The sequence below is a fragment of the Muntiacus reevesi genome, chromosome 8, assembly GCF_963930625.1.
Source record: "Muntiacus reevesi chromosome 8, mMunRee1.1, whole genome shotgun sequence".
NCBI classification, from domain to species: Eukaryota; Metazoa; Chordata; class Mammalia; order Artiodactyla; family Cervidae; genus Muntiacus; species Muntiacus reevesi.
Genome location: NC_089256.1, coordinates 59,797,948 through 59,825,804, shown reverse-complemented (window position 1 = coordinate 59,825,804; position 27,857 = coordinate 59,797,948). Strand labels below are relative to the sequence as shown.

General features: G+C 36.1%; 1 protein-coding gene across 4 annotated transcripts in view; it reads left to right on the top strand.

The window, feature by feature from the left end:
• The window catches only part of MAP3K13 (mitogen-activated protein kinase kinase kinase 13), a 160,438-nt gene that overhangs the window by 17,654 nt on the left and 114,927 nt on the right, over positions 1–27,857 (top strand). Inside the window, exon 1 of one of the 4 annotated variants that reach the window (XM_065943544.1) lies at positions 17,937–18,024. The exons of the other annotated variants lie outside the window; for them this stretch is intronic. The gene's annotated coding sequence lies outside the window, so the exon portion shown is untranslated. Of the gene's footprint in view, positions 1–17,936; positions 18,025–27,857 lie in introns of those variants that run through there. 4 annotated transcript variants of the gene reach the window in all.

Below are 27,857 nucleotides of genomic sequence, written 5' to 3'. Positions count from 1 at the left end.
AGAACTCATTTTAATAACCCTTGGAACAAGGTTTCATTCGTAGAATGAAATGCTATTCTAGATTGAAATGCTAAAATTGAGATTCATAGAAATGCTGTTCTAGATTGAAAAATAAATTTAAAGAATATATTCATACATATACACATGTATGTTAATATATTCTATTATAGCATAATATTTTACATCCTCTTAAGTTAATAAATCCTGATTGTCAATGAAATTTTTATCCAGTATCTTTAATGAATATAGAGGTTAGAATATTAAGATTATTTCAAAATTTGCACACGTACTAAATTGAATGTATGGTCATTAAATAATAGTATAGCATTGACATAGATAATCACTTATCATTTCCTGGACACATTCTCTTTACTTTTCTTCCAGTTCATCGCACCCTTCAGACTTTCCTGTTACTTCTCTGACTATTCCTTGTAGTCTACTCTGTTTCTCTTCATTTTTTTTACTTCTAAACACTGGAGTGCCTTAGAAGTCGGTCCCAGGACCTTATCTCTCTTCTACCTAGACCCATTTCTCTTATCTACTCTCGAAGTTTTAATACCTTAAATACCAAAACATTTTTAATCTCCAGCTTAGACCTCTCCTCTGAGCTCCAGATGTATAAACATCTACCAGCTTAACATCTCCATTTGTATGTCTAACATTCATCTCAAACTTAACATGTTTAAAACTGAACACGTGATCATCCCTCTCATCAAACTGTTTAATTTTTTTAATCTCAGTAACCGAAAATTCTATCATTATTGTTTCTCAGCCTTGGAGTTATCCTTGACGCCCCTCTTTCTCTCATGCCAACCATCTGATCCTTGAGAAAGTCCTATTGACTCTGCCCTAAACATAGAGGCAGAGTCCAGTCACCTCTACCTCCTAACTTAACCTTCTTTCTTCTACCCTTGCCTTTTTGTGTCAATACAGCAGCCAGAGTGATCCTGTTAAACACAAGTAGCATCAAGTCATTCTGCTCAAAACTCCAGTAGCTTCCTATCTGACTAATAAAATCCCGTTGACGTGATCTGCTCCTACTCTTCACCAGGTCACCTGTTTCAGCCTTCTCTCTGTTTTACTCTTCCTCCCAGCCACCACACACATACTTCTTAATCCCTTTTCTTGCTTTCTTTTTCTTCTCACTATATAATATTCCATGTATTTTCCTTATTTATCTTGTCTACTTCTTTCTCCCAGCTCTAATATATAAGCTGCATGTGAGCAGAGTGATTTGCTTTGTCTTTTTTATTCTCTGCTGTAACCCTAGTGCCTAGAACAGGGTTTAACTCATAGTACTAAATAAATATTCATTGAGTGAATGAATGAATCATGTATGAAATTGCTCAAGTGGTTGAATATAGTATTGCTTAATTGTCTTAATGTGGCTGAATATAAAATAATTAGAGGTTTTTTGTTTACTGAAATCAAAGTATTTTTGACATAATGGGAAAAATCCCATTTAAGCCGAGACTTTCTCACAATGTCAGTGTACGTTTATACTCACTCGATGACTACTTATCAAACCCTGAATATTTTCAGGTATGCTGTCAGTATGCAGTTAAGAAATAGTGCTTTCAATAGGTTTGTTGCTGTTCAGTCGCTCAGTCATGCCTGACTCTTTGAGACCCCATGGACTGCAGCATGTCAGTCTTCCTTGTCCTTCACCGTCTCCTAGAGCTTGCTCAAACTCATGTCCGTTGAGTCATCACTGATGGCATCCAACCATCTTGTCCTCTGTCATCCTCTTCTCCTCCTGCCTTTAATCTTTCCCAGCATCAGGGTCTTTTCCAACGAGTCAGCTGTTCGTATCAGGTGGTCAAAGCATTGGAGCCTCAGCTTCAGCATCAGTCCTTCCAATGAATATTCAGGGTTGATTTCCTTTAGGATTGACTGGTTTGATCTCTCTGCAATCCAAAGGACTCTCAAGAGTCTTCTCCAACACACAGTTCAGAAGCATCAATTCCTCGGCACTCAGCCTTCTTTATGGTCCAACTCTCACGTCCATACATGACTACTGGAAAAACCATAGCTTTGACTATATGAACCTTTATTGGCAAAGTAATGTCTCTGCTTTTTGATATGCTCTGTCTAGGTTTGTCATAGCTATTCTTCCAAGGGGCAAGCGTCTTTTAATTTCATGGCTGCAATCACCATATGCAGTGATTTTGGAGCCCAAGAAAATAAAGTCTGTCACTGTTTTCATTGTTTCCCCATCTATTTGCCATCAATAGGTTAGAACTAAGTAAATTACTCTTGAATGGGTAACGTAAATATAGTCAATAAGTAGTAGTATTTTTTTTCCTAAACCTGCCATAGCATGTAAAAATAGATGTATATAAAATGGTAGCTAATTTACTTGGAGAAAATAAGAGTGCATGTATTAATAAAAAATCACTGAAGAAAGCTCAAGAAGAAAAGATTGACTTCCAAATTTTTATGTGCTATAATGCAGTTGCCCTTGAAACCATGTGGTATTAGTGCAGATAAGTCAAAATATAAGGAGCAAGACTGAAACCAAAATTAGACACATCAGTATTAAGAGGATTATTTTGAAAAACAAAAACTTAACCTGTGAATCAGAAATTAGCATGGATCCAATTCAGAAGAAAAAGCACTGTATGTACTGCACATGCATATATGGAATGAAGACAAAGATGGAAACAAATACCAAGATAAAGATTTGTGAAATCAAGTTGTTTAGAGATTGTTTAATAAGCATGGAACATTAAAGTGACAACATTTTCTTAGTATACATAATTTATGCCAAAATTAAAAGTATTAATAAACAGAGCAAGTAAAGTGCTTTCTGGACATGGTTTTAGATATTAAGAAAACCATTTGCAATTACATATGGAAATTAAATCTTTTAAATCTTAAGTTCATATTAAACTATGGGAGGAGAATTTTGCTTCTGTTTAAGATATAGAAAGTTGCAAAGAAAACATCTCTCACTCCTAACATTAGAAAAACCTGATAATCCATAAAGACATAAATTTTTTTGAGTCCATGAGAGAGTTGGGTTCATAAGGCAGTCAGGTAAACTGAAATTCCAAAGACAAGCCCTTCTGAGAAGAGATGGGCTACAGAACTGTTTTTACCTTTGGCAGAGAATGGGAGGAAGCAGTGACCAGCCTAAAAGGGTGGTTGCTAAAGAAAAAGTTAAAATTTTAATGAATTCTTGATGTCTGAATATGGGGCTAGAATAACAGTCTAGGATAACTGGGAGCCCCAAATACAAGGGAATCTACACTCACTCAAGCTCTTTTCTATAGATCCCTTGTATTAATATCCTAGGGCTGCCAAAACACAAGTGTCACAAACTGGAATGAGCTAAAACACCAGCAGTTCTATCATATTTCTGGATGCAAGAAGTCCAAAATCGAAGAGTTGGCTGTACTGTCTGTCTCTCTGAAGAATGTAGGAAAGAATCTACTCCATGCCTTTCTCTCTCTCTTTTTTTTTAAATTGATATTGGATAGTTTTTATTATTTTTAATTTTTGTTTTATGTTGAAGTATAGTTTATCTCCTTGCATTTCTCCTGACTTCAGGTTTGCTGACAGTTCTCAGTATTGCTTGCTTTGTGACAACGTAGCTCTAATCTCTGCCTTCATCTTCACATGACTGCCTTCTTTATGTGTGTGTGTCTGTGTCTCTGTTGTGCCTTCCCGACATCTTAACCATTTAAGTGTACACTAGTGTTACCTATATGCACACTGTACAGCATATAAGTTTTGGCATGTTGTGTTCTCGTTTCATTTGTCTCAAGATATCTCCTAATTTCCCACGTGTTTTCTTCCTTGATGCGTTGGCAGTTCATAATGTGTTTAATTTCCACATATTTATGCATTTTCCCGTTTGTGTTCTTCAGCTCCTGAAGTTGTTTGGTTCTTTTTTTTATACTTTATCTTTGCTGATAGTCTCATTTTGTTCATGCGTCATTTTCCTGATTTTCTTTAGTTGTCTGTGTTCTTGTGTAGCACATTGAGCATCTTTAAGATGATTGTTTTCATTCTTTGTCAGGTAATTCATGAACCTCCATTTCTTTAGGGTCAGTTTCTGGAGATTTATTTTGTTCCTTTGGTTGAGCCATGTTTCCTCCTTTCTTCATATGCCTTGTTTTCTGCTGGAATTTGCACATTTAAAAAAACCTGCTACCTCTCCCAGTTCTAGGGACTGGCTTCATAAGGCGAAGACCGTCACCAGTCAACTCTACTAAAGATTCTGGGAACCTCTCAAACCTTGTGTGAAAATGCATCTTCTCTGAGCTTGTATGTATTGTATTGTAAGATCTTACGGAAAAACCCAAATGAACTTTGACCAAACAAGTCTGTACCTTCCCGATTAGTTTCTTTTTCAGGAGTTTGTAATCTTTTGCTCCCTCTGGTGTTGATCTGTAGTATTGCTGGTTTTCTGGTGCTAGACCCAGTCTCTGAGCTCTCTTCTGTTCTCAGTGGGACTTGACTTCCTAGGAGTTGAGTCAGAGGTGTTTCGTGTTAACCAATTTTGTGTCTCAAAGTTATGTCTCTAAAGAACTCAAAAGAGTGAAATTTTGATCTGAGTAGTACCTTAGGACTTTCTCCTACTTTGGAATGACTTTTCTGGGGAATATTCCTAGTAGTACTCGTTGTTGCTTCCATTCTTTGAGAATGTTAGTCTTGCAGTCCCATGCATCTGCTGTCATTCTCTGAGACATCTTTGCTTATTTTCTTGCCAGCCCAGGAAGGTCTTCAAGACTTCACATTCTCTTTAGTTATTGCTTGACTCTCCTTTCCTTCTCATTCTGCTGTTTTGAAAGAATTTCTGTGCTTTTTTGGTTGAAATTAAGAAAAAGAAGAAAGGATGGGGGAGGGAGAGATTCAGACACATTTTTTTAAAATATGGTGGTTCTTTGTATTTGCGGAAATAATTTATTAAAATATTAATTGCATCACTGTTTTAAAAGGAAAAGAATAATCTGAAGTTCTATTTAGAGGAAAATGGATGAATGAACTTCAGTTCTATCACTGTAATAAATTTCGTCAGTGCATTATAGAGCTACTTTTATCAACATGGATCAGTCTCAAAAAAATATTGCATAAAATAAGTTTTGGGAGGATCTTACAAACTTTCATAAAGACAAAAAATAGTACAGTAGACCCCTTGAATAACATGAGGACTAAGGACACTGACCCCTACACAGTCAAAAATCCACATATAACTTTTGATGCCCCCAAAATTTAACTACTAATAGCTTATTATTGACAGAAAGCCTCACCTATAACATGAACAGTCAATTTACATGTATTTTCTATGTTATATGTATTACATGTTGTATTCTTTGTTTTTAATTGGAGGCTAATTACTTTACAGTATTATAGTGGCTTTCGCCATACATCGATGTGAATCAGCCACGGGTTATTCTTATAGTAAAGTAAGCTAGAGAAAAGAAAGTATTATTAAGGAAATCATAAGGAAGAGAAAATATAGGTATAGTTGTTTAGTCGCTAAGTCATATGCAACTCTTTGCAGCCCGGTGAACTGTAGCCCGCCAGGCTCTTCTGTCCTTGGGATTTCCCAGGCAAGAATACTGGAGTGGGTTGTCATTTCCTTCTCTAACAGGTACAGGCCTGTATACTTAGTGGCTCAGTCCTGTCTGACTCTTTGCGACCCCATGGACTATAGCCCACCAGGTTCCTCTGTCTGTGGGGATTCTCTGGGCAAGAATACTGGAGTGGATTGCCATGCCCTCCTCAAGGATATCTTCCCAACTCAGGGAGGGATCAAACCCAGGTCTCCTGCATTGCAGACGGATTCTTTACCCTCTGAGCCACCAGAGAAGCCCAATAGGTACAGTACTGTACCGTATTTATCAATACCATATATTTACATCTGTTTACAGATGTTTGTGATACAAAACATGGTAGATGTTATCCATATTACTAACCCTGGACATCAAAAATGAAAAAATAATGAGATAATGTGAAAAAGAAATTCATATTTATACAGATATAACAATTTGTATATTGATAATGAAGAACTAGCAGTATGACTGCTTTATGGAAGCCAAATGTAATCAGTATGATTTCTTCATGGTAGCTCAGCCTATACACTAATGAATGAATCATTATAAAATTTTCATGGCATAGAATATTAGTATATTATTCATAATGCAATATTAGAAACACTTAAAAAAAATTTTATCTGATAATTAGCTATTTCTCCATTTAGAGAGATAGGCATAGTGAATGTTAATGTAATTCTCTGAAAGCAAAGTTATAAAACAGAAAATGAACACATTATTTTTATATTAAATATCACTCACCTTATGCCCATGTTAGGATAAACTAGTATCTATATGTACTTTTATGCATTCATGACATAACTTTTTCTTAAGTTTTTCAATATTTCTAGGCTATCTGGTTCATCTGTGAGTTTTTTCAAATTGTCACAAATTTCCAGTAGTTTTTCCAGTATATTTATTGAACAAAATTCATGTGTGAGTGGACCCACGCAGTTCAAACCTGTGTTGTTCAAGGGCCCACTGTACTTTTGGGGGGATGATGAACACTATATTCAGAATAATGATTTAAGTCTTATAAGTATGTGAATTTGCATGGGTACCAAGAGTGTTTGAAAATTTGTCTGTTTTTGAAATTATCTGACAGAATTATGGAAAAATGAGATAGTGATGGGAAAGGGGTGAGTTTTAAAGTTGACTTATGGATTAAAATTGGAAAGCTCTTTGGACTCGTAGGCAGCTCTGGAGGCTGGTTGGCTACTTTCTCTACTTGTCTCCCATGGCCTCTGGTTTCTAACCGAGGAATGATCTTACTGAGTCTGTTAGTCATAGTGTGATAGGGAATGCTGCCACAGGAATACCCCTTTTTCAAGCATGGGTCCCTGGGTTAGGACCGCAGGATATGTTCACACAAAATAATGTTTCTCCGAAAGGGGCAGTGGGGTGCAGCAGTTCCTCAGAGATGAAGACACAGTCCTTCATCTACTGCAGTTTGCCCTTTCTCAGCTTCTTGTGCATCTCTGTCACTGTATTATCACATGGCACTGTAATTGATACATATCTGCCTGTCTTACTAGATTGTTAGTTCTTCAAGCACTCATTCTTAAGTACATGGTAGGTGCCTAATGAATGTTTGTGGAATGGATGCAAATGAGCACACCCTTCCAAGAGATATAATACAATTAGTAAAAATATGTAGGTATTACTTGGTATATGAAAGTGAAAAGTGAAAGTTACTCAGTCGTGTCTGACTCTTTGCAACCCCATGGGACTTTACAGTCCATGGACTTCTCCAGGCCAGAATACTGGAGTGGGTAGCCTTTGCCTTCTCCGAGGGATCTTCCCAACCAAGGGGTCGAACCCAGGTCTCCTGCATTGCAAGCAGGTTCTTTACCAGCTGAGCCAAAGGGAAGCCCAAGAATACTGGAGTGGATAGCCTATCCCTACTCCAGTGGATCTTCCTGACCCAGGAATCAAACTGGGGTCTCCGGCATTGCAGGCAGATTCTTTATCAACTGAGCTATTAGGAAAGCCCTGGTATATGAAATATGTAGCCAAATGGGATCTTTTTTCATAACTGATGTATATGTTACACATTAGAACAATGGTTATCAAACATTAGAATCATCCTGGAGGAGTAATTTAACAAAAAACAGATTGTGTGTGTTTATGCATGCATGCATGCACATGTTTTAACAAAAACACAACTGCTAGGCCCTAACCTAGAGTGTCTAATTCAGTAGGTTTGAGTGGGGCCTGAGAATTTACATTTCTAACAAGTACTCAGGTGGTACTGATGCTGCTGGTCCAGAGACCATAAGTTGAGAATCATTGCATTAGAAAAATCCTGGGAAAAGAATATGGAGATGCACAATGAAAACAGCAAAATCACATATCTCTTTCCTCTAAGTATCACTCCTTTGGAAATGCCTCCTAAAGAAATTGGAAAAAAAAAGAGCAAAAGCAAATTATTATAACAAACAAATTTTGCTACTGTGCTATATTGCAAGTGGGCTATTAACGATCATTGCGTCCGGGTCCTACTTTATAAAGTGGGGATAACAGTATATTTTTAAATTGGAAGTATCTCACAGGGCTATTGTGAAGATTAAGTTTTCAGAACAATGTCTGGGTTAATACATATTAGCTATTCTTATATTTTTGGCTAATAAGTTGCAAAACTAATGATAGAGAAGAAAAGAGAAAGAGAGAGGCCTGAGCAGAAGATATCAATGTAAGAGTCAATAGGATATAAGAAGTCAGTGAGAGAAAATGTTAGTCACTCAGTCGTGTCTGACTCTTTGCAACCCCATGGACTGTAGCCCACAAGCTTCCTCTGTTCATGGAAAGAGGAAGAATACTGAAGCGGGTTGCCATTCCCTTCTCCAGGGGGTCTTCCTGACTCAGGGATTGAACCTGGGTCTCCCACATTGCAGGCAGGTTCTTTACCATCTGAGCCACCAGGGAAGCCCCACTAAGAGAAAACTCTAAACAAAAAAGGCACAAGATATTTTTCCGTTACATGTGAAAATGAAATTGTACCTTAGAAGCCAAAAGACCTCTTAACTTTGCATTTGAGAGTTTACTGTTTGGGAACTCTATTCATTATGCTGTAATGTCCTATATGGGAAAAGAATCTTAAGAGTAGATATATACACATAGTATTGTTAAAAGTTTTTTTTTTTTTCTTTTTACTAACTAGATGAGGATTATGAGGTAGAGACAGAAGAGAGAAGTGCTTGGGAGAAAGCAATTTTGATTATCTAGTTTTTCCTTCCTCCCTGCCTCCAACTTGTACTCTTTTATTCCAGCTTCATTTCAAAAATCAGGTTGCAGTTGTACATGAAATTATTATCCCATTTACTGTGCCTTCCTAAATTGGAGGCCATAGGGACTGGGAACATTGTGAGCTGTAATTATTGTGATGTCATGCTAATGATTTAAAATTTTTCTTTTAAAAAATATTTTATGTTCCTTAGATAGTACTGAAGCCATTCCAGCCACTATTATAAAATAGTGCTGAGATATTCTAGGAAAAATATCAAGGAGCAGCCCTCCCTTTGCTGAGCTTGCCCTGATACTCTTCCCCCATTCACTCTTGTGTACCAATTCATCTCAACTTCTGAAATATGAATATATTCTGTCGAAACTGAGATTATGAAATGTTTGATTTTTTCTTTTTTTTTTCCTTCCTGTGCTGTAAACAGCATTTGAGAGCAAGGTAGATGACTGGGCTCAAATTCCAGAGCGTACTTACCGTACTTGTACTTTCACCTTCTGAAAATCAGGGAGAAAAGTGCCAAGGGTGAAACTAGGGGTGTGGCCTAGATTGGAGAGATATTTTGTTTCTATTCCACATAATTCCCACTGTTGCTTATACTCTGTATTGATTTTCTGTGGTTCAGGGTTGGTTTCAGGACTGCCTCACACTTGAAAGGACGGGTTTTGCCATAAGCCTTTTCACAGTAAACTGAAATAACTTCCTCTTGGTGAAAATAGGTATTTTAGAAAATCTGAAATAAAGCAGAAACAATAAGTGCTCTATTATTATGCAGGTAGTTATGCTAATATAACAGGAATTAAATGTGTGGACTCTCACTTCAGCATGATATATTGACATACTTAAAAATTGGGCTTTGATAGCTTGGAGCTATACAGGGTGAATTTCTTGAATTGGGTGAATATGTGAAGTTTTTCTGTGTATAATTGACCCTATAAATATATACTGTCAAATACAGTTAAATTTGATCTTTTCTTAAATGGTCCAAGGGAAAAAAGCATTTCATTTTGTGTAAAGTTTATTGATTCATCAGCAATAAAAACCTGAGTTCAAGGTACAGGGACAGACACCACTTGGCATGCCATTATAATGTGTCATGTGAAAGTAGTTTCTGTTTGAAATTTCCAGATAGATACTCCAGAACTGACAGGGGAATTCCAGCAAGGTCACTCACCTATTCAAATTTTAAAGAAAGAAAAATAGCAAAGGGAAAAAAAAAATGCTTTCGTGTAATCATTAACCTATTTGCTTTTAAGTAGCTCTCTCTTTTCTTTTTCAAATATTGAAAGGAGAGCTCATACTGGGTTTCCTTTAAATTCCAAATCAAAAATAATAAATTTAATTAACTAGGAAGTTAAGTTTATATCTCTGTGGTCTATTATAGCTCTTCTGCATTGGCAAAATATCCAATGCTTAGGAAAATAGCTTCCCAATGTCTAGCCCTTAAAACACAAAAAGACAGAGTAGAGGCAGGAATTCTTAAACTGTTTTCATTGCATTTTCTTTGATAGTTATATCAGATGAAACAGATCTAGTTCTTGCTCTTGAGGCTTAATAACCTGCCCTTAAGTGACACTGAGAAGCAGGCATTTGACTAAGCAAACATGGCTGGATGTACATGATGAATTAAAGTATTGTCAGTCCATAAATGTCTTTTGTGTGGCCTAAATACACAATGAAATGTGAACTGTTTAGAAAATAGCAAGAGTTATTCATCCATAGGCTGGCAGTTTATTCAGTCCTGATTCTTTAAATCTGTGTTTTATTTAATGTTAACATTTGCATATGTAGTGCTTTCTAAAATGATAGCATATTGAATTTAGTCTTAACTTTTTGTTATTGTAGAGCTTACAAATTTTTCCTGTTGCAAACTGTGTATGCGTTTGTAGAGAAAGGTTCAGTGTCTGACCCGTAGTGCTCTGTCTAGTTTGATGCTTTCTGTCCCTCCTGTTCCATGCACCTCATACTGTTTCAGAGATTCCAAATGATCTGCTATCTGCTGCTGGACAGAGTAGGGCTTTTATAAAACATGTTTATTAAACACTGAGTAGATATAAAATATTTATAAAATATCTGTAATGCTTATGGAATAACTATATTCAGAACATATGTGTCCCTACTGCCCAGTTTTACAAAAGCAATATGACGATTATTCTCTAATATCTCCTGTGCACTCCTCTGTGATCCCAAGCTTTTCATCCTCCCTCAGAGGTAACCAACATTCTGATTTTTTTTTTTTGGCCACAATCTGCAACTTGTGGAATCTCAGTTCCCCAACCAGGGGTGGAAACTGCCCCTTGCAATAGAAGCACAGTGTCCTTACCTCTGGACCACCAGAGAATTTTGTGTTAATAATTTTCTTGCCTTTTTCAGTGGTTTTATCACATATCTATGTATCCTTAAACTGTTTATTTATTAATTTTATTTGTTCTTGAGTTTTATAAAATTAGAATTATATTGTATGTGTTTTTCTGGGACTTAATTTTTTTTGTGTTCAGTGTTACAGTCTTAGATCTATCCATATCAGTGCATATAGTTGTTGTTCATTAGTTTTCACTGATGTATAACTTTGCATCATATGAGTATTCCAGAATTTATTAGCAGAGGAGTTGATTGGTGAACATATGAGATAGTCCATTTTTAGTTATTATGAACATTGCTCCTATATGTATACATATTCCTGAATATTTATCTGCCACATACATGTAAGAACTTCTCAGTGTTTCCCAACCCTTTTCATGCCATAGCAATGATGGAAAATTATAGATAATATTTGTACAAAGCTTTCCATTACAGAAATGAAGCTGTGTCTCTGGCCTGGGGGCTTCTTCTTGGCTGAAGGGTTGAGGAGATCCATATCTGGGCACCCCTGTGAGATCCACCCCTGGGCACCCTCCATTTATTGCCCACCAGGGTACCATGGGACAGCAGTTAGGAAGCTGGGTTGAGGTGTGTACCTGGGAGTTAAATTGCTGGTTGTATGAACATGCTTCTTCATCTTTTCTAGATCATAACACATTGCTTGGTGACACTAGTAATTCCATTTAACTGACATCCAAAGTGCTTGTATCAATTCTCATTCCTTGAATATATATTTAGGACAGAAAGGGAATCACTGAGAATTCTACCACTCTCATGATAATTAAGGTCAAGTAGAAAAACAAAATAATGTATTATTCCCTAGGATATCAATTCAGATTTGCTTTCTCAAAACATGAGAATATCAGCATTTCTTTAAGAAGTGACAGCAGAGAGTTATAGGAAGTAGATGATGTTAAGAAGTGACAACATGCCTCTGTAATTTGTAATTAACTGTGAAAGCTAACAGTCCAGGCTGAATGAAATACGTGTGAAAGCTGTAATTTTGTCTTTCAGGTTCAGTGCTGCGTTAAATTTTGTTTCTTAGCCTCAAGAGGTACTTTCAGACAAGGTATGCAAGGTAGAGTAGTGAAAGCTATTTGCTATGTTGGTAACTTTTATTGGGTTGGCCAAAAAGTTTGTTCAGGTTTTTCAGTAGCATCTTACAAAAACCCAAACGAATTTTTTGGCCAACCCTATAGCTTAGAGATTCAAACATTTAGAAAAGAAGCTGGTTTAACTATTCTTAAAATTGATTTTCTTTCAAATAGTAAAAAATCCGTAAGTATCAGAATTACAGCAGGGTAGTAAATGATGTTGATGTTAGTTTCTTCCTTCAGATGACATTAGACTAGATAGTTGATTTTTTAAAAATTACTAATCCTACATAGTTTGCCATGACATTTTCAAGAAGCACCTGTATATCACCTACACTGTTACTGCTCTAATGGTTTTCTCACACAAAAGATTTAAAAGAAATCTTTACTTGGTGGAGGCATTGCCTTGTGGTTTGTGGACCAAGGCTGTTTCAAATTAGATGGAAAATATCGGAGCAAAGCTTTCAAATATATACTTAGCCTGGTTTGTGAAGAACTAATGCCAAAGTAGTATGTTAATTTACTTGGCAGCAAATTACATATGAAAACTACACTTGCATTTTACCAATAGACCATGCACTACATACACATCAGCCAAGATTTCAGCTATTTTGTTATAAATTAGAATTTAAAGCATAGTCACCAATTCTTGCATTAACATCTATGTTTACAATATGTCTGTATGTGTATGCTTATATATACATTTATGCATGTGTATATACACACATACCACACATACATACATATTTACCCTAAGTATATATATAAATTGTATATATGTCTGTATATTTACACACATATATATGTATATGGTAATGGACTTCCCTGGTGGCTCAGAGGTTAAAGCATCTGCCTCCAATGTGGGAGACCCGGGTTAGATCCCTGGGTCGGGAAGATCCCCAGAAGGCAATGGCAACCCACTCCAGTACTCTTGCCTGGAAAATCCCATGGACGGAGGAACCTGGTAGGCTGCAGCCCATGGGGTTGCTAGAAGTCAGACATGACTGAGCGACTTCACTTTCACTTTCATATGTATATGGTATTGGTTGGTACATAGTATATATTCATCATTCTCAAATAGCATTAATAAAGCATCTGTGTATAGTTGACAGTGTGACTTCCTTCTCAGTATGTAGCCAAGCTTACCTATAGACATCAAAGATAAATAAGTTACATGAATAGAAATATCAAATAATGGTAAATATGATAAATCCAATATTTTGTTCATTATTTTTCTTTTTTGAATGTGAAATGTTTATTGTAATTTGCCATGTGGGGCCATAGTTCACTGAGCTATTTTTAAAATTATCGTTATCTTGAGTTTTAGTAACAATACCACATTTCAGGATAGCTGACCATTATATTGATGCTTCTCAAATTTCTGCCCAAGTACCCCTTTATGGAAGTGGAGAGTGAATTTGTAGCCCTAAAAGTAGGAAGATAACCCCCATGCTTGAAATTTTAGGAACTGTTTGAATTTTAGAAACATATGCAGATTTTGCATTCTTCTCTCCTGTTTGTATATTTTCCTCCTAATGAAGCTGATTCTACAAAACAGTCTGTGCCATAGCTTCATATACCCAGTTTGAGAAGCATGATAATAAATGGAATCCCATTTTTTGAAGGCCTTTGACTCAGAATTGCTTTCTTCTAAGAATACTTCGATTTTTGTGATCTGGGTTCCATTTAGGCTTCACCGAAAGCCTTTTCAGGTCTCTTGAGTGACCTCCTTTGCCATCAGTTCTCTCTCTTTTTACCCCATCGTGTTGTGGTCTTTTGTATATCCTCATTTCTTGTACGGTGCATTTGATGGAATACTTCTTTGATCTTCTATCTTGGTTTCCCAGAAATTACGGTACCATGCTTGTTCTCAAAACCCTCTGCCCATCCTTCCCTGCCTTCTCTGCTACTATACTCTTCCCCCAATTGTGTTTCTGTTCTGTGGCTCACCTTTGGCCTCTCCTCCCTCCCTCTGTATCACCTTTCTCAGCTATCCCAGTCTGTCCTCTCCCCTGAACTCTCATCCTCTAATATTCAGAGGCATTTTGGACAATTGAACTAAAACATTTAGGGTCACTCTCACATCCCCAGTGCCTTGCATAGTGCCTGGCATAGTAAGTACCAACAAATATTTGCTGAATGAATTAATTAAATGTATCTCATTCCCCTTCAAACCAGCTTCTTTTTCCAATTTTCATCTTTTGTCCCTAGTTTCATTCTTCTTCTCTCTCTCTACTACTGCAAATATTTGATTTTTTCCTTCTGAAATATGTTATATCTGTGTTAGTTCTTTTCATTGTGTTTTCATGACTTTTACCCTCAGGCAGGCCTTCATCATCTCATGCTAGGATTACTCCCACAGTTTCTCATCTGGCCTCTTTGATTCTAATCTGTCCTCTCTCCAAGCCGTTTCCACCATAGCTGCCCTATTAATTTGTTAAATGTTTCTTGTTTTAATAAGCTTTTTATTTAGGGAGTAGTTTTAGATTTACAGAAAAGTTGCAAAAATAGTACCTTCACCTAGTTTCTCAGATGTTAACATCTTATGTAACCATGGCTCATTTGTCAAAATTAAGAAATTAACAGTGGTACGTGACTATTAACTAAAATCCAGACTTTATTTGTTTTTTGCCAGATTTTTTACCACTCTACTTTTTCTTTTCCAGGATGCCATATTGCCACTTAGCATATCTATATTTTTTAAGTAGGCAACACCAGCTTGGGTAAAAATTCAGAAAAGACAAAAGGATGCATAATTCTCCTTCCCACCTTTGAGCCATAGCTACCAGTCCCTTCCCTAGAGAGAACCCACTGTTTCTGTATTCTTGGATGTTCTTCCAGAGAGATTTTCAGTGTATTCTGTCTCTCTCTCTCTGTCAAACATACACACGCAAATAGTTGCATTCTACATATAGTGCTCTGTAGTTTACCTTTTTAAACTTAATACAGCTTGATCACTCTTTATCAGTAACATACATTTGCCCTGTTTTCTTACTCCACTGGGTATCTGCACTATAATTTACCAGTTCCCTTCTTATTGACATCTTTAACTTTGCAAACAATGCTGCAGTGAATATTTATGGACACGTTATCATTTTATATATGTATTTTTTAGTTATTGCTGGGTCAGTGGGGATATGTATTCATAATTTGATTGCCAATTTGCTTTTCAGTGGTTTTACCAATTTATTGTCCATTATTTACCCATAACTTCACCAACACTGTGCCTTATGTGACTTTGAACTTTGCCAATTTGATAGGTTAAAATATAGGTTAAAATAATGTCATTGTATTTTGAACTGTATTTCTCTTATAATGAACGCGGTAGAGAGTCTTTCTATATATTTAAGAGCGATTTATATTTCTTCTTCTGTGAACTCTTCATATAATTTGCCCATTTTTCAATTTGGTTATCAATGTACTCATTATTTTATTTTCCTTCTTTAAAATATTTCAATATTAGCTATTTTCTAATATATTAAGTTTAAATCCTAGTTCCCTTTTCAAGACTTTACATCATATGTCTCAACCCTAGTTTTATACTACTTTCCAACAATCACTGCTTTCCTGATGAGTCTGGGTTTTATACTCTTAGAAGGGCACACAGTACTCACCCCAGCCTTCTTTCATAGTGGCCCCCATCTCCTCCCTCCACTATGTCTCTGCTTTTGAGACAGAGATTGTCTTCACTTCCTACAATTGGGAAAACTTCCTTTTAATTTCAAGTAGACTTCTGGAAAGAATAATTAACTGATAGTTTGTAAACTCTCATAAAAGAAAATGATAATCACTGAGACAGCACTGAAAAACAGAACAACTGCTGACATCAAACTAACCACATCTCCATTTCCAGAAGAGTTCTAGTGGATTGGTACGCTGTAGACATATCTTTATTTATTAAGGCATTGATTTTATCCTTCTGATATACTTGAGAAGTTAAAAACAGTATAGACTACATGAGAGTGTCTTTTGTAGCTGATCAGACTTGTGTACCCAAAGAGTATTGATTTATGGGCCGAGGTCAAATTGAAGATCTCTGATAATCTCTAATAATAGAACTCTGTTCTCTGTTTCAGAATTCTGTTCTTCATCTTGATTAATCAGTGTTTATTTATTAATAACTTGGTAAATACATGGAGATTAAGTCAGTGCAGTTAGGGTTAAAAAGATATTTCTGATGACAGAGTACAGAGGCATGATTCAAAATTACCTTAATATTAGAAGGATGGTCTAAGGGGGGAAGGATGGGGCAAAGGGATACTTATGGAGTTTGGGATGGACATGTACACACTGCTATATTTAAAATGGGTAACCAACAAAGACTTACTGTATAGCACATGGAACTCTGCTCAGAGTTATATGGTAGCCTGGATGGAAGGGAAGTTTGGGGGAGAATGGATATATCAGTTTGGAGTTTATGTTTTCAAAAAGACATTTTGAAATTAAAGTACCTATATTTCTATTGCTGCCATAGAAAGTGGTCACAAGCTTAGTGGCTTAAAACAACACAAATTTATTATCTAACAGTACTGTAAGTCAAAAATCCAATATGGGTCTCATGAGGCTGAAACCAAAAATTTTCAGGGCCATGTCCCTTTCCAGAGTTTCTAGAGAGGAATGTGTTTCCTCTCACGTTTTCCGGCTTCTATCAACCCCCTTCCTCCATCTTCAAAGTCAGCAAGAGCAAGTAAACCCTCACATTGCCTCTCTCTTACCAAAGCTGGGAAAAATTGGACATATCCAGATAATCTCCCTGTCTCAAAGTTCTTAACCTTAATTGCATCTGCACAGTCCCTTGGCTGTCTGTGTAAGGTAACAGATTCCAGTGATTAGGGAATGAACATCTGTGGAGGAGGTCATTATTCTGCCTACCACAGTGCTTATTGCAGTATCACCAAGATAGTGAAGGGGCCAAATTAGGTACAAGAATCAGACTAAGAAGAATTGAAGATGATCCCAAGTATATTGCTTAGGAGAGAATAAGATAATGTTTATAAAGTAATGATTAGTGTAGTTAAATACATAGTAAATGGCTTTTGTTCCAAAGGCTAATGCTACAAATTATAGAAATATAGTAGCTCAGAGGGAAAGAAGCTTAGAGATGTGGAAAGGAATGATGCGGCATAATATTTTATCTTGTGAGGAACAGAATTTGGTGGGGGTGGGGGATGGTGGTCTAAGTCCTCTCTTTACATTAGAGAGTGGTTTTACTCAGCAAGTGGTTTCAATGTCAGAAAGCACTACATTTAATAAGAACTCTCTGTTGTTTCCCAACTAGTGAAAGAGCTGGGGCGAATGGAGGTGACAGGAAACTGTAATAGAAAAGCAACTTTCTGGCCTCTTTCTGCTGTGATAGTACAATGTATGCACTCTGAGGAGGCGATAGAATTTTTATGAAGCAAGATTTTTGAATCCCAGAGGATTATTGTGTTGGTTGGTTGGTTGGTTTGGTTTTTCTAGGAACACAGGAAAATTCCCTCTGAAACCAAAACCCAGCCATCAGAGATTAGGAGACTCTTCAGGAGACTCTGTAATCTTCCATAAATTTCCCTCTTTAAACATGTCCAGGTAAACCTCTGAGAAGTTGCTGATAGGTGGTTATCAAGCAGAAGTTTAATGAACAAACCCTCCCACGTTGTTGGGTGGTAGCTTCCAAGGCCATGGTAAATGTGTATCAGTGTGAACCTGATCCAGAACCAGCCAGGAAGGGAACAAAGTTTAGTCTGTGAGGAAGCAGGCAGCTGCTGGTAGTTTCAAGCTGTCTGATCTGACTTCAGGTTGCTGCAGTGTAAGTACTTTTTAAAAAATATTTTGATATTTGAATATGAAAGCATCATGGAAACAATTTCTAAGATTAAATTAAGGTACTAAATCTTGTATACTAGACCTACTTGCAAGAAAGTTTCAGCATTTCACAATAGTTTTTTTTTTTTTTTTTTTTTTTTTTAAGAAAAAGAAAGTCCTAAAGTCTTTTTTTTTTTTTTTTTTTTTTTTAAGAAAAAGAAAGTCCTAAAGTCTTTCAGCAAGTGTTCTGCTAACACAGGTCCTCCTGCTTGCATGAGATGACTTTTAATGTCTTGTCTTTGATTGAGTTAAGGTGCTTATGGTCAGAAAGTAAAAGTGATGGAATATATATCTGGTGCCCAAAGATTGATTATTTCCAACTAGTGCTGAAATTTCTCCCTGATGTTCTTTCTGGTTGCTTTCTCTTTAGTTTATGCTCTAGTTACGAGATTATGTTAGCAAATATTTAGTAGTCTCTCAGGTAATTAAACTGGAGCTTTTGATGTTCAAAGAAATCAAATGAATGAGAACTAAGTAGGACTAACATGATTTAATCAGATGTTGGGATCCTAGATTGAAGAGCAACAGAGTGTAGTTTCAAAGAGGAGGAACTTTGTGAAATGGATGGAAATGGCAAGCAGCCTTAGAAATTTGTTGCAACTTCGGAGAAATATGTTTTTAAGACTTTGACATATGTACTAATTTTCCAGACTAAATTCCCCATACTGTCCTATGTAAAATAAATTTCATATATGAAGTGAAAATTGTTGCAGTTCAGCTGTTGTCGTTCTGCTTTGGTACTAGGATTCCAGGAACTATGCATTGTTATACAAACATTGACTCTATTGAGTGCAGCTATGAGAGTGTTAAGGTTGCATTTGGTGCTGGAGAGGTTGTTATTTTCTATTTCCCTTTTGCCACAATGTATTTGAAAAAAAAAATCCTGGTACTGGACAATGGTATAACTTTGAACAGAGAAACAAATTTTGATGAGGTTAATATATAAAAGTTATAAAGGCTGGCTGTGGGCCAGTAGCCTTTCAGATCATTCAGGAAGTACTGATTGTTTATGTGGAAGTACTCTGGGTTTCCCCTTTGCTCTAGCTTCACCTCAGACCTCAGGGACATTCAGTTTATTTCTCTAGTCTGCCTTATTCCTACTAGACTTGAGTGAGAGCCCACTGGTAGTATTGGGCCCCAACTGACCCCTGGTGGGATAGAAACCCAAGACACGCTGTCCTAAGCGGGTTCTAGGACTGTAATAAAGTGAGACCTTGGTTCATCGTGTAGTCTGCTAACTGCAATGATTCTGGGTTCCTGAACTGACTATAACTTTGCCAACTCAATAGCTATTGCTGGACCGGGTTACTTATTTATCTATCAGTTCATGGCCGGGGAGGGGGTTGGGTGTCCTGGAAGAGAAGCCAGTATGGCAGGTGACTCTCTTACCAGGGAAGCACCTGTTTACTGACCGTATTTGAAGTATTTCAGTCCTTTAACCACCTGGAGGAACACACAGGTGTGCCCAGGCTTAATCTTAACCAAGATACGGTCCGGTTTTTTAAGAAAGCTCCAGTAGCTGTCTCTAACACCCAGACCATTGCACGTGCCCCATGAAGCCTGTATGATCTGCTTTCTGACCGCCTGTTCACCATCATTGCCTACTTCATTCACTTCACAAAGTTTGCTCCAGCTACATAAACGTTTTGCTGTTTATAGAACACATCAAGCATGTTCCTGCCCCAGGGCTTGTGCTGCCCTGCCTGGAAAACTTTCCCCTGCATTATTTCTGCCTTCCTTTCATTCAGGTCTCTACTCAGATACCTCCTCCTCAGAGGCACCACCACCTCACTTCCACTAAATTGCTTCTTTTTCCTTCATCCTGATTTACTTTTCTTAAATAGCTACCTGGCATAATTTATCAGTAAATTATATAGTCTTTCCCACTAGAATATAAGTTTTATGAGGGGCAAGAACTACATCTTGTTCAATGCTATATTGCCAATGCCCCAAATAGTGCCCACTGGACATACAGTATATACTTGGTAAACATTTGTTTTATGAATAACTTAATGTCACTTGGTACCACTAAAATTTTCTTCTGAGCATAGGAGCTCCACTCCGGTATTCTTGCTGGAGAATCCCATGGACAGAGGAGCCTGGAGGACTACAGTTTAAGTCAAGTGAAGTCGCTCAGTCGTGTCCGACTCTTTGCGACCCCATGGACTGTAGCCTACCACACTCCTCCATCCATGGGATTTTCCAGGCAAGAATACTGGAGTGGGTTGCCATTTCCTTGGAGTCACAAAGTCAGACATGAGTGAGCAACTAAGCACGCACACACACACACACATAGGAATTTTCATTGAATTTTTTGAATAGGTGATATATTCACATGATTCCAAGACCAAAACATATTAAAAAGCTATATTGAAATCTTCCCACCCCAGTCCCCTATCCATTCAGTTCCCATTTAGGACCCCCAAATCACTATTATTATTTTTATTACTATTACTATATTTTATTATTATCCTTTTCCTATATCTAGAGTTTCTTTATATATGAAGAAATTATAAAATTATAGATTCCTACTTTCCTCCTTTTTACATATACTATTATATATACTGTTAATTTTTTCACTTATATGTTGAAACTCTTTTCATATCAGTACATGATAAGCATTCTTATTTTAAAATAGCTCTATTTAGTCTACTTAGCGACTAAACAACAACGACAAAGCAATCATCTAGTAATGGGCATTTTTGTTATTTCCAGTATTTTTCTTTTGTAAACAAAGCTGAAATTCAAAATCAAATTTAAATTCAAAATTCAAAATCTGGGACTGTATCATCCCATATATTCTTACAGTATATCTGAATGATTAAATTCACCAGAGTAGAAATGCTAGATCAAAAGATGTCGTGGCTATTGCCTAATTGCACTTTATAGGGATTGTTTCAATTTGTACTCCCCCAGCAACAAACATATAAGAGAGTACTATCAGACTTTCAGATTTTTGCCAATCTGATAACTTAAAAATTGGTTTCAACATAGTTGTTTTTTTTTTAAGAATTCATAATAAAATTTGTGTTAAAGTTTTTAAAACAATTTAAAAATTTTAAATTGTGATTTTAAAAAATGCAACATTTATCATCGTAACCATTTTTAAGTGCACAAGTCATTAGTTTTAGGTACTTTAACACTGTTATGAAATAAATCTCTAGAACTTTTTCATCTTGTAAAACCAAAACTCTTTACCTATTAAATGGCAACTCCATTTTCCTCTCCCTCATTTCCTAACAGCCACCATTCTACTTCCTGTTTCTGTGAATCTGACTAGCATAGATACTTTGTATAAGTGGAATCATACAGCTTTTTTGTCTTTTTCAATTTAATTTTTAGTTGGAGGGTAATTGCAGTGTTGTGATGGTTTCTGCTGTAGATCAACATGAATCAGCCAAAGGTATACATATGTCCTCTCCCTCCTGAACCTTGCTCCCACCTCCCTCCCCATCTCACCCCTCTGGTTGTCACAGAGCACCAGCTTTGGGTTCCCTGCCTCCTACAGCAAATTCCCACTGTCTATTTTACAGATAGTAACAGTTTTTGTTTTTTTGTGAGGCTTGTTTCACTTAGCATAAAGTGTTCAAAGTTCATCCATGTTGTAGCAAATAACAAGATTTCCTTCCTTTTTAAGGCTGAATAATGTTCCATTGTGTTGTACATATCACATTTTGTTTATTCATCTATAGATAAACCCAAAAGTGGGATTGCTGGATCATATGGTAATTCTATTTTCATTTCTTGAGAAACCACTATTCAGTTTTCATAGTGGCTATACCATTTTAGGATAGTTTTAATTTTCATTTCTCTCATCTTGAGTAGGGTTGAATATCTTTTCATGTTCAAAAGAAACTGCCTTTTTGTGTGTGTGTGTGTGAACTGTTTATATATTTGTCCTTAGTAGGATTTTTTTCTATTATTTATTTGAAAATATTTTTTGCTTTTGTGCCTCTGAGTTTTCCAAATTTAGAAGCTACTCATAAGTAGGTAGAAGTAGTCATAAATACAGGTTTGGAGTAAGAGTGCCTAGATTTGAACTCTAGATCTGTTGATGTGTGTTTGTGTGTGTGTGTTATTCTGTCAGTCGTGTCTGACTCTTTACAACCCCATGGATCATAGCCTGCCAGGTTCCTCTGTCCGTGGAATTCTCCAGGTAAGAATACTGGAGTGGGTTGCCATTCCCTTTTTCAAGGTCTGTTGATAGGTGTGCAATATTGATTGGGCAAGTTACTGAACATTTCTGGGTCTTGGTTTTCTTATCTGTAAAATAGGAATAAAATTGAGTTGTTGTGAAGGTTAAATGAGATGATATATGTTATGTGCTTAGTATAGGGCCACTGTGATAAGGCAAAGAAAAGAAATAAAAGGCCAAATTTCAGAAAGGAGGCAAAATTGTCATGATTCACACACAGAAAGATTGTATACATAGAAAGTCTTATGGAAGCTATAAAAAATGATTTCAACTATTTAAAGAATTTAACTAGGCCACAGGTTATAATCAATATAAAAATTGTATTTGAAATGATTAGAGCCACTAAAACATTTTAAAATAAATTAAAATATCACCATTAAATTACCAGATACATAGAAAGAAATATTTAAAAGAACAGAAGACATCTATACTGAGAACTACAAAACATTGCTGAGAAAAACTAAAGATCAAAATTGAAAGTCCAGTATATATATACAGTTAATCCTTGAACAATGTAGGCATCAGTGGGGCTGATGACCCTTGTGCAGCTGAACATCTACATGTAATATGTAATCAGCCCTCCACATACACAATTCATCCCTCTGAGTTCCAAATCTGCAGATCAACCAACCTCAGATCATGTAGTACTGTTGCATTTACTACTGAGAAAAAACCTCAAGTATAAATGGATCCACTCACTTCAAACCTGTGTCGTTCAAGGATAAACCGTACCATGATCATGGATTATAGAACTCAGAACTGTTGAGATGCCAATCCTCCTGAAATTGATCTATAGAGTCAATGAAATCTCTGTCAGAATTCTAGCAGGCATTGTCAAGCCAATTCTAAAATATATTTGGAAATGCAATGGATATAGAAGAGCTAAAACAATCTTGAAAAAGCAACGACAAGGTGAGAGATTTATAATATGTGATTCAAGACTTAAAAGTTACAGTTAATCAAGTATTACCCTAAGAATAGATGAATAATATCAATGGAACAGAATAAGCAATCCGGAAATAGGTCACATGTATATGACCAATTGATTTTTTATCAAGGTGGCAAGTAAATTAAATGGGAAAAGGATAGTCTTTCTAAACATGTTGCTGGTTGAAGTGGATTTGATTCATATTTTCACATCTTCCACATCTTTCTTACTTTATACACAAAAATTAGATAGATATGGACCATAGATCTAAATACAAAGCTCAGAACCAAAAACTAGGAAAAACAAAGAAAAGTATATTTGCAGCCTTGGAGTATGCAAAGATTTCTTTAGCAGGACACTAAAAGCATTAATCATAAAAGTACATTGAATAAAATTAAAAGAGCTTATGTTCTTACTGCAAGATTTCTCAGGACTTTTATTAACATTTCTAGTAAGAAGGTCATGCAGCATTTCTCAGCATGTTTGACCACAGAAGCCCTTTTTCATCTAAAGCATTGAACTAAAATACAGGAGTGAGTATGGCATAGAATATACTTGAAGAAGTATTGCTTTGGTCCTCTCCTCAAGACATACTATTTTTGAGAGTTGTAATAAGTTAATGATCATTTTCTCCCTCTTTGATGTGAATTACTGTAATTTCATCCATTTCAACATAGTAAAGAAAACCCTTCTGCCAAAAGAGCTGTGATCACTTCTCATCCCATATCGACTATTCAGTCAGCCAACTGTTACTACTGGTAGGATTTTGGGCTAGTATCACATTAGACTGAAATTCACTATAGTAAGAGGAATAAAGAGTGACTGAGGGTACTAAAGCATTTTGCATTCTGCCTACTGCTGGCCCCTTATGCTTGTTTGGCCTGCTCTCCCCTGCTAACTCATTGCCTGGCAAACTCCAAGTTGTTAAGCCTTTGCTTCTCTCAAAGGCTTAGGCGTTGGTAAACTCCTATAGTAATCCCAGTTCCTAATTGCTTGAAGGTTTTTTTCCTCCATGGAATTCCTAGTCTCTGACTCATAGTTCACTGTCCTAATCACATTCCTCTTCCTGCTGTTTCTGCCTGTGAACTGATTTTAATGGAATATGGATTATCACCTAAGAAGTAGGAGAAGAACCAAAAGAGAAAGTAGAAGGAAATCAAACTCAAGTTTTAATTAAACCATAATTTGCCTGAAGGCTCTATTCAGGGAAAGAGATCTTAGGATGTTGTGACGTCAGTAGAAATATATATATGAAAGTTTAAAGAAGTAGTCCTATAATGTCTTTGAATTATATTTTAAAAATTGACTACTATAGTATATATTAATTTATCCTGAACACAGAAAACTCATAGCCAGATATGGAAATGTTATCTATGACATCGGAATAGAGCTTGCTAGAAGGACTGTATATGACTAGGCATTGAAGTGTTAGTTGTTCAGTCATGTCTGACTCTTTGAGACCCCATGGACTGCGTGCAGCCCACCAGGCTCCTCTGTCCATAGGATTTCCCAGGCAAGAATACTGAAGTGAGTTGCCATTTCCTTCTTCAGAGAATCTTCCCAACCCAGGGATCAAACATGGGTCTCCTGCTCTACAGGTGGATTCTTTACCATCTGAGCCACCACAGAAGCTGTAGCTAGATGTTAAGAAGCTTTAATTTTAGGTGTGAAATTGTTTTTTGGTAGTAAATAAATATCTTCTTGTAAAGAAAGAAATTATTGCCCTGACCCTCATTTTGCAGGAAAAAAAATATATACACATTAAATATATATTTGTGTGTATACATTCATGTATATGTACACACACATGTATACACACATACCAGGCTCTGTCACAGATACTTTTCTTGCGTGCTGTCTCGTTTAATCAGCTCTGTTCATGTCTCAACTTCCTCATGGAAGCGAGGTGATAATATCTCACTCTGCCTTCCTCACGGAATAACAAATATAATCATAATGAGATAATAAAATATACTACTTCAAGCATTACTCAAGAATTTAAGGACTAAATCTTGAATGCCATGTTGTGAGATGTTTACCAGTGTTTCCATAGTAAAATGGTGTGATGGATCCTGGTAAAATTCATTTCAGAATACATTTGCAATACAAACTTGGCAGCAACAATTTGCACAGCTTGTTCCACAGACATCAAAGAAATGATGAAACACCTGCAAAGTATAGAACAACCTTTTTTCTACTTCTCAATAAACACAACACAAAGTAAACACACCCTCTGCAGTACTTTATGACACACCTCATCAAAAAACTGGCAAGGGAGATATATACTTGGGCAAATGCTTGGACATAGGATAACATCATAGATGACAGAAGAATTTTACATTAGAAATTGAAAACCAGTTTTTAGTCTGTGTAATAACAGTATAAAGAAAAAGGTGAGCCTTGCCTCAGAAGGCACCTAGAGATCATGGGGAGTTAAATGGAACAATGCTTATATAACTACTGCTTATTAACCTGGACCTGGGAGCTGAAAGAAACTTGATCCAAAGAAACTAGCAGCCTGATCCTTCAGAATGGAAGTTTTAAAAGCTTCTGAACCCCACCTCTAGACTGTATTTCCATTAACCTGAAAAACTTTCATAATTTAATAAGATAATAGAGATAGGGGCCACAGTGCCTGCCAAGTGTCTAGGAAACTACAAGTTTTCCTCTTTAAAGTTCCCTAAAATGTCTAGGGGATCATAAACCAGGAAACGAACCCATCAAAGAAAGACCATAAAAAGTTACTAATTGAAAAACTGAAAAAGGCTGCCTTATAATCACTTATCTGGAAAATGATTAGACAATAAGGTCCATAGGAACAAACATGAAAAACAAAGTGGTTTATATGGCTGCTTTGAGAAGCTGTGAAGGAAAAAATAATTTTGCCAGAACTTTTTCCAGTTGAAAGTTTCAATAATAAAGTTTTTGCATAATACTCTAAAGAAATCACATAAGATACATGTTAACAGCAATAAGTGCAAATGGGAAATGACCAATCTATAAGTGGATATTAATAGTTCTGGTTCATGGAATAAAGAACAGAACACATTACATACATACAGAAAACCTTACATACTGGTAGAGAAGTTACCTGTGCTCAATAGAAAGATCTTTATGCCCAACTAATGAATTCTTACATGTTTAGATTTATGTTTTATTTCTAGAATTTCCTTCTTACTGTTTTTTTATACTTTCCATCTCTGTGATAAAATTTCTTTTTTTAAGATTCCATATATAAGTGATAACATGCATTAATTGTCTTTCTCCAGTTTCACTAAGCATAATGCTCTCTAGGTCCATTTGTATTGTTGCAAATGGCAGAATTTCCTTCTTTCTTATGACTAATATTCCATTGTGTATATATATATATACCATATCTTTATCCATTCATCTGTTGAAGAACGCAGATTACATCCATATCTTGGTTAATAATGCAACTATGAACGTTGGGGTATATGTATCTTTTCAAATTAGTGTTTTTGTTTTTTTCATATACCTACTTAGTAGTGGAAATGCTGATCTTTTGACAGTTCTATTTTTAGTTTTTTGAGGAACCTCCATACTGTTCCAGAGTGGCCACACCAATTCACAATCCTACCAACAGTGTACAAAGATTCTCTTTTCTGTGTATCTTCACCAGTATTAGTTATTTGTGGTGGTTTTGATGATTCTGACAGGTGTGAAGTGAACAGGAATTTTTTAAAAGTATTTTATTGACATATAAAAGTACTCCTTATATTGATGTCGCCAATTTAATTTGTATATGGACTGTGAACATACTCTTTTAAGATTTCAGTCTGGAAATATTATTGAGAAACACTTTAAGGTTCAGAATAAGGTCTTTGTTGGTATAGCTGTTTTTTTCACTTATGTTTTCTGCAGTTGCTAAGTGCAGTGTTCCATGAGGTTGGGCAAGATGGTTGGTAATACTGTTTAAATCTATCTGCTGATAGGTTTCTTTTGTCTACTTCTATAACTATCTATTACTGAGAAAGGAGTGTTAAAATCTCTGATTGTGGATTTCCCTATTTCATTAGTTCTGTCATCCCATGCTTTGAAGCTCTGATGTTGAGTATATCCACGTTTAGGATTATTATGTCTTCTTGATGAAGTGGTCCTCTTAATATTATTAACTCTCCCTCTTTATCTCTGCTAATGCTCCTTGTCTTGAAGTCTACTTTATCTGATAATAGTCACATCAGTTTTTTTATGATTAGTATTTGAATGGTATATCACTCCTTCCTTTTACTTTCAAACTGTCTGTCTTTTAATGTTTTAGCTGTATTTCTTAGAAATAATGTACAATTGAATCTTCCTTTCTGTAAGTCCAGCCCTGGTATCTACCTTCTGGTTCACCTGCATTTAGTGTAGTTTCTGATACGGTTGCACTTGGGTGTACTTTGTGTTTAGTTTTCTGTTTATCCCATCTAGGCTTTGTGTTTCCTCATATTCTTCCTTTGATTGATTGATTGATTTTAGTTTAATCAAATGTTTTCTAGTATTCTGTTTCATCTTATGATTCCCTAGCTGTATCTTTTTAATATTTTTTAGCACTCCATCTAGCTATTTTAATATGTATCCTTAAATGATCACATTCTATATATTAGTGTTGTATCATTTCTTATAAAATGTAAAATCTGTGGATATGAAACAA